The 7,484-nt window shown below is 34.8% G+C and overlaps 1 pseudogene; it reads right to left on the bottom strand.

Moving 5' to 3' along the window:
• The window catches only part of LOC107693055 (protein bicaudal C homolog 1-A-like), a 24,337-nt pseudogene that overhangs the window by 12,663 nt on the left and 4,190 nt on the right, over nt 1-7,484 (bottom strand).

The following is a 7,484-nucleotide window of genomic DNA, read 5'->3' as shown; positions in this document are numbered from 1 at the left end:
TGTTTCACTAATGGCTGTAAAGTTCTTTATTAAGTTGGTGAATTTGTTGAAGTAGAGGTTTCTTATGGATATGTATTTATGACAGTGAAGGAGAAAGTGCATCTCTGTCTCAATCTCTCCTGTCTGACAGTGAGCACACACCCTTTGCTCTCTGGGTAACCAGCTCTTTCTGAGTCTGCCGGTCTCGATGGCTAGGCTGTGCTCACTGAGCCTGTACTTGCTCAGGATCCGTCTCTGACACTCTGGAGATAATCTTCCAATTCATAATTTGATTTTAGAGTTCGATAGAATTGTAATTTACTTTGTGTTTTAGTTTCCTGGTCCCAATGTTCCAGATATGTATTTTTAGATTGTTTGATAATTTGATTTATTTTGATGTTTGGATGAGAAGCAGTGCTGGTTTGAGACTGGTTAGTGTTAGTAGAGTTAGTCAGGTTAGTAAGTCTCAGAGCTAGCTGACTGAGTGGACTCTTTTCGGAGGTTCAGTTCTTGGGTTTGTAGCGCTTTAAAATGAAGCGATTCTGTGGGACTTGATTTAAGATGCATCCAGAATTTGAGGGATCTTTTATGCATATTGTTAATCAATGGGAATCGGCCTAATTCTGCCCTACATGCGTTATTGGGTGTTTTTCTTTGTAGTTTTAGAATCATTTTGCAGAATTCTGTGTGTAGGGCTTCCGTTGGATGTCTGTCCCATCTAGTGTAGCTCTGATCGCTGAGTGGACCCCAAACCTCCCTTTCATACAGCGCTATGGGCTGAATCACACTATCAAAGATTTTACACCAAATTGGAAGCAGTATTTCAATATTTTTGAATTTTTTCTTGATTGCGTACAGAGCTCTTCGACCTTTATCTTTGAGAGCATTCACTGCCAAACTGAAACTCCCCGATGCAGTGATGATCAGGCCGAGGTAAGTGTACTGCATCGTGTGTTCTAGACTGAACTGGTATCTGTGTTCCTGACATCTGGGCTTTTTCTGAAAGACCATAATGCTGGTCTTTTTGAGGTTTACTGCCAGGGCCCAGTTCTGGCAGTAGTTGTCCAGCAGGTCCAGGTGCTGCTGTAGTCCCTGTGGGGTGGATGACAGCAGCACCAGATCATCTGCGTACAGCAAAAGCTTGATGTTTTTGTCTTGTAGAGTGAGTCCAGGGGCTGTAGACTGTTCCAACTGCACCGCTATTTCATTAATGTAAATGTTAAACAGCGTTGGACTCAGGCTACAGCCCTGCCGCACTCCTCTTTTCTGGGTGAAGAATTCTGTATGTTTGTTGCCAATTCGGATTGCACATTTGTTGTTTGAATACATTGATTTTATAATGTCAAAAACTTTACCCCCTACACCACTTTGTAAAAGCTTATAATATAATCCGTCGTGCCAAATAGAATCAAATGCTTTTTTGAAATCGACAAAGCATGCAAATATTTTTCCATTTTTGGTGTGTTTTACGTGTTTATTGATTAGGGTGTGTAGGGTGTAAATGTGGTCAGTAGTTCTGTGATTTGGAAGGAAGCCAATCTGACTATATATATATATATATATATATATAATGTAATGGCTCATTATGGTGTGTGTGTGTATATATATATATATATATATATATATATATTGTTTTCTTTTTGTTTGTAATATATTTGTTTGTTATACTTTATTTCGTTTCAATTAAAGTTTATTTTATTTTAATTAACATTTTTTTCTATTCTATTCTAATCTATTTTTAATATTCTAGTTTTAGTAACACTGGACCAACCCAAACCCTAAAAAAAGGAAAAGTTTGCATTTCTTATTAATTTTGCAAGTTAATTGAGGAGTCTTTTTTATTTATTATTACTGTAAAAAAAAAACTAAATTTAAAATTCTAAAACTAAAACGAAAAAATTTATCAAAACTATACAGACATATTAAAAAAATGGCAAAAACACGACAACATTACTAAAAAAAAAATTTTTAACTATAAAAAAAAAAATGCAAAAATAAAAACTATTTTTCAAAATATTAATAAAAACTATTATAGCATTTTAACACTAAAATAACACTATATCTCTCTTCTTGTGAGCACTATCTCCACAAACTGAGCTCAACACACACAGGTCTGTACCATGAGCTGCTGTCGAGCGACACACACTCCGTCGGCCGAGCCCTGAATCAGCAGCGAGGGTGTGTGTTGCGGAGCGCTGAGGTCAGGCAGGACGATCTGTGTGTGCGTCTGATGCATGACAGTCAAGAAGTTGGCTCCGTTCTGACCCAACAGGAACAGGTGCTGCTGCGTGAGGTTTACTGCCAGGGCCCAGTTCTGGCAGTAGTTGTCCAGCAGGTCCAGGTGCTGCTGTAGTCCCTGTGGGGTGGATGACAGCAGCACCAGATCATCTGCGTACAGCAAAAGCTTGATGTTTTTGTCTTGTAGAGTGAGTCCAGGGGCTGTAGACTGTTCCAACTGCACCGCTATTTCATTAATGTAAATGTTAAACAGCGTTGGACTCAGGCTACAGCCCTGCCGCACTCCTCTTTTCTGGGTGAAGAATTCTGTATGTTTGTTGCCAATTCGGATTGCACATTTGTTGCACATTTTCTCTCTCTCTCTCTCTAATTTATGTCTATTTTGTTTTTATGAATTTTTATTTCAGTTTTAGTAGTTTTAGCACTTAAACTAAACAAATATTAGAAATATTTCCTTGGCAATTCACTTAAAAAAAGTAAGTTTATTTATGTATTTATTCGTTTTTTTTGTAATTTTTCTGTGTTTTATATATATATATGAGGTGCTGCTGCGAGGTCACGTCCAGCTGTGTGCTCACCATCACCCGTGTTACCCCAGCGAGTGCCTCCGTGCCCAGCAGCAGCTCCATCAGGACGCAGGTGGCCTTCTGCAGAGGTTAAAGGTCAGTTATTGGTGCTGCATGCGGCGGGAGCTGTCTGTCTGTGTCGTATGTGAAGGAGTGCGTCACCTTGACGGCAGTGGTGTTTCCCTGCATTCCTCTCACGCTGCAGGTGCTGCAGTAGAGTTTGGGCTGCGTCCTGAAGCTGACGCTCACGCCAAACGCCTGAGCCACATGCTGAATCACCGGCGAGCCCGTATCGCACACCACACCTCCCACAAGGGTCACAGGGAGGTCAAAGGTCAGCACCAGGGGCTGCAGGTTCTGCAAATCACACCAGATTCACGTGCACACACCCGTAAAACACATATTTTAATCTAAATATTTGAATGCTGAATATAAAGTCATATATTTGAATATACTGATTATTTATTAGAATGACAGCCACATTTTATTATGGTGATTCTCATTAGATTTTCATTTCTAAAGTACATAGTAAATAAGCATAAAAAGTTGCATGACAAATATTACCATAATGTAAAAAACTTTACAAATGTATTTTTATATATTTTGAATATATGAACATGCAATATTATGAATATATTAATATTGATATTATAATTTAATATTTGTATATATTTTAATATTTTTATATTATTTATATTGTAATTATTATATGAATTAAATATAGAAGATATGTTACATTATCACATAAATAATATTACAATTTAAGTAACTTAATGGTCATAAAATTTAATTACAATTTAAGAACACATTTTTAAAAGAAGCATAAAAATGAAAGGTAGCATAGCAAAAATGACCATAAAGTATAAATACTTTACAAATGTTTTAATTATTTTTATATTTGTATAATAAATATATTAATATTAACATTATGTTATAAGGTTATATATATTTTAATCAGGGTTATTTTCATCTAAATATCATTATATCTATAAAAAAACTATAATCAAAACTATAAAAAAAATCATTATACATAACAAAAATAAACTTATTTGATTTCAGTTAGTTGCCAAGGCAACAGTTCTATTTTTTAAGTGGAAGTTGCTAAAATAACTAAAACTAAATAAACTGAAAACTAAAACAGATAAATGTAGATATTATTAAAAAACATAAAACTGATCAGAAATAAAAAAAGCACTTTTCTCTTATAAATAATGATAATGAGCGATAATATTGTTTTCAGTGATGTGCAACCTGTACATATCCTTTAGCACTGCAAAAAAATAGTTTTATGGTTTTATGACCCTTTTAATGCTCTTGAAATGGTGTTTATGCAAAATCTATTTTTTTTTTTTTATATATCTTTCTTTCTTTGAGGTGAAAGTATAAGCAAGACACACTTTAAACATAAAAATCTAAATATATGAAAACTGAATATAAAGTCACATGTTTGAATATAATAAATATTGATAATGAGTCACTGACCCGGATCTGTCTCCTGGCAGACTCCACCCCCTGAACCAGCCCGGCGATTGACACCTGCAGGTACATACTTACTTGCTTATATTTTCACATAAAATTCAAATGAAACATGTAGTATGTAGTGTGTACAGCAGTATACTAAAACAACGACAGGGAATTGAGTACCTGGTTGCTCTTTTCTCCTTCGTTGTTCTTCCAGTTGGAATCGGGGAGGTGAATGTGACAGGAAGTATCCTCCATGACCTTCTTAATGTTCCCGCCTCCTTTCCCAATCACATGAGAATGCTCCGTGTGTGTGACGTCCATCTTCAGCGTGACTTTATTCACCTGTGCACAGGTGGGCTGCTGTGAGATCGCCACAGGACCGATGAACAGAATAATGAAAGGAGCTCAGATCTCACCTTAGTCTCTAGAAGCTCCAAAATCTTGCGTTTGGCCTCCAGAACGTTTGCTCTCTTTCCCTCTACTTTCACATGAGGATCTGGACAGAAACACAGAAATCCTCACAGTGCATTTTGTCAATGCACAAAGTCATTACATTTCAATAGATTCTGAAAATTACTATTTTTCCCTTTATCTTATTGTGAACAATTCATAAGTGCATGTTATTACACTTACTAAGACATTTGTTAAAGTAAATAGTGTCAATTTAGAGTTGCTTTTCTTTTAAATTTGATCTGCATATTCAAACCTGTTGCATTAAAATGCTACTAACTGACATAAAATAAAATAAAATAAAATGAAAATGAATTTTAAAAATAAAATTAAAATAATACTGAAATTAAATGAAATGTCAAATAAAATACACTTTTTAAATATTTTAATTTATTTCCGTTTATTTTAGTGTGAACACCCCCCAGGTGTCTGCGGTTTAAGTTTTATTCATTTTTTTTGTGTGTTTTTGAGTGTTATTTATATTTCTATCATGAGAACTCTCTGAAGATTTTAGCATGGTAATGGATATGACAATGTAAATGTATTTGGTCTTGGCGGAATAGATCTGCTACGCTGCTGCTGTTGGTTATTGCTGTATTTGTAGATTATTACTGCTTCTGCAAGAAAGTACAGGAACTTGCTACAGCCAATACATAAGCCGATATGGTGCTGTGAGTATTTAAGACATACTGCTGCTGCACAAATAGCATATAAAATAACCCGTAGCAGATCTATACAGGTGGAGCTGGGGAAGGTGGAGGGTTTCAGAGGAACTCTGAAAGCGCGCTGCAATGCTCAAGCGAATGCTAATCAGCCATTTAAATGTAAAGCAGCAAGCTCATTGGCTGCGTATGCAACATGAACCAATCAGCTTGTGACAAGTCGTTTAATGCTAAGAATATCATCAGTTACATTAAGGACCCATCAGCCTGCGCCATCTAGAGTTTCATGACAGAACTTGATATTGATTTTATTTTATTTTATTTTAAATATATCTATTTCATTTTTATTTATGTTTATTTCAGTTTTAGTTTTAGTCATTTTAGTACTTAAAATTAAACTAAATAAAAATTTTGCTGTGGTTTTTTAATATATATATATATATTTTTTTTTTATTTCACTTAAAGTTTCTTTTATTTAAATAAGCACACTTTAAAAAAAAAAATAGTTTTAGTTTTATGATAACAAAACTGGACCAACCCAAACCCTAAAAAAGAACACTTTGCAGAAAAAATAAATAAATAAATAAATAAAATTCATTTACGAGTCATTTTTTTTTTATTGGTTTTGTCATAATTATCTCACCAGGGTTTTTACAGAAAACTAAAATATAAACTACTCCAAACATTTCTATTATCTGAAGTAGGGGTGGGCGATATGGCAAAAATATCATTTGACTTTTTTTTTTTTTTCAGGAAAAACACAATTCATGATTTTATCATGATTCTTTGTCATGTTGGTTTTACTGTTTTGCAGGTTGTCTGAGCAGTACAGCCAATCAAATTTTCCTATTTTAAAAACAAAGCCTTACAAGGCAACAAAATATAAAATAAACAAAAAAAAACAATGGCAGACATTTAGGCCAAAGTATGCAAAGATAAAAATCTTTGTCATAATTTTATCTTTGTTATTAAAAAAATAAGAACAAAGATACACATTACAAACACACATAATTTACAAATAAAACTAACAGTGCTTTATTTTTCAGGGACAGTAGGTGTATTTAGCAGTAGCATTCAAGAAATTGAATGAACAAATAAATAAAACACTATAAACACTTCACTGTATAAATTATACATTGATTCTTATCAAAGCTACTGTATTGAAGTTCTTCACTCAAGAGCAGTAAGTGATTTTTCTCTGTTTTCTTGTTTTATTAACATTAAAGGAATAGTTCACCCAAAAATGACAATTCTGTCATCATTTGCTCACTTCTAAAGTTGTTTTAAACCTGAATGAGTTTTTCTGAAGATATAGATATATATATATATATTTAACCCACATCCTTCAACATATCTTCTTTTGTGTTCAGCACAAGAAAGAAATTAATACAGGTTTGGGACAACATGAGAGTGAGTAAATAACGACAGAATTGTAATTTTTGGGTGAACTATCCCTTTATTGACAAGCAGCAGCATGTTTAGTACAATTAGTCTGCTGTAACTTTAAGACCTGCATGCATCTAATATACAGGCACGCGTCCATTTTCTCTCAACTTTAACCCGTATGACTTTCTCTCAAATCTCATCTGCATATTCTGTCAATGATGGCAAATGCAATTGCATGTAACCAATAGGAATATAGTGGTGCATGGATCACACTGACGAGTTTTATGACACCTTTATGGTGCGTTGGAACTTTTTGGTCATTGTATGTAAAACAGCAGCGTGGACATTCAACTAAAAGTCTCTTTTTATGTTTGGACCAACATGAGGGTAAGTAAACTCAGAACTCACCTTTCTTTGATTTGGCACCGATCTTCAGCTTAGACGGCCATTTCACCTGCGTGTGTGTTTCTCTCATCACCTGACACAATGAGTGTGTGAGGAATAGAAACTTACGTTCAAAAGACACTCAATTTGCATCTTCACATCCTCCATTCAACAGAGACAATGGCTCATTAGCATCCTTTTTCTTTCTGCTTAATTAACAAAAGACCAGAAAACTGCTCTGCACCAGCATGTGATCTTCATACTGAGACACCAGCGGATCCAACAAACACACACACACACACACACACACACACACACACACACACACACACACACACACACACACAGGCCTGCA

Source organism: Sinocyclocheilus anshuiensis, unplaced genomic scaffold (assembly GCF_001515605.1).
Source record: "Sinocyclocheilus anshuiensis isolate Anshui unplaced genomic scaffold, SAMN03320099.WGS_v1.1 scaffold1460, whole genome shotgun sequence".
NCBI classification, from domain to species: Eukaryota; Metazoa; Chordata; class Actinopteri; order Cypriniformes; family Cyprinidae; genus Sinocyclocheilus; species Sinocyclocheilus anshuiensis.
Note: the sequence above shows the minus strand (reverse complement) of the source record. Positions and strands in the feature narration are given on the sequence as shown.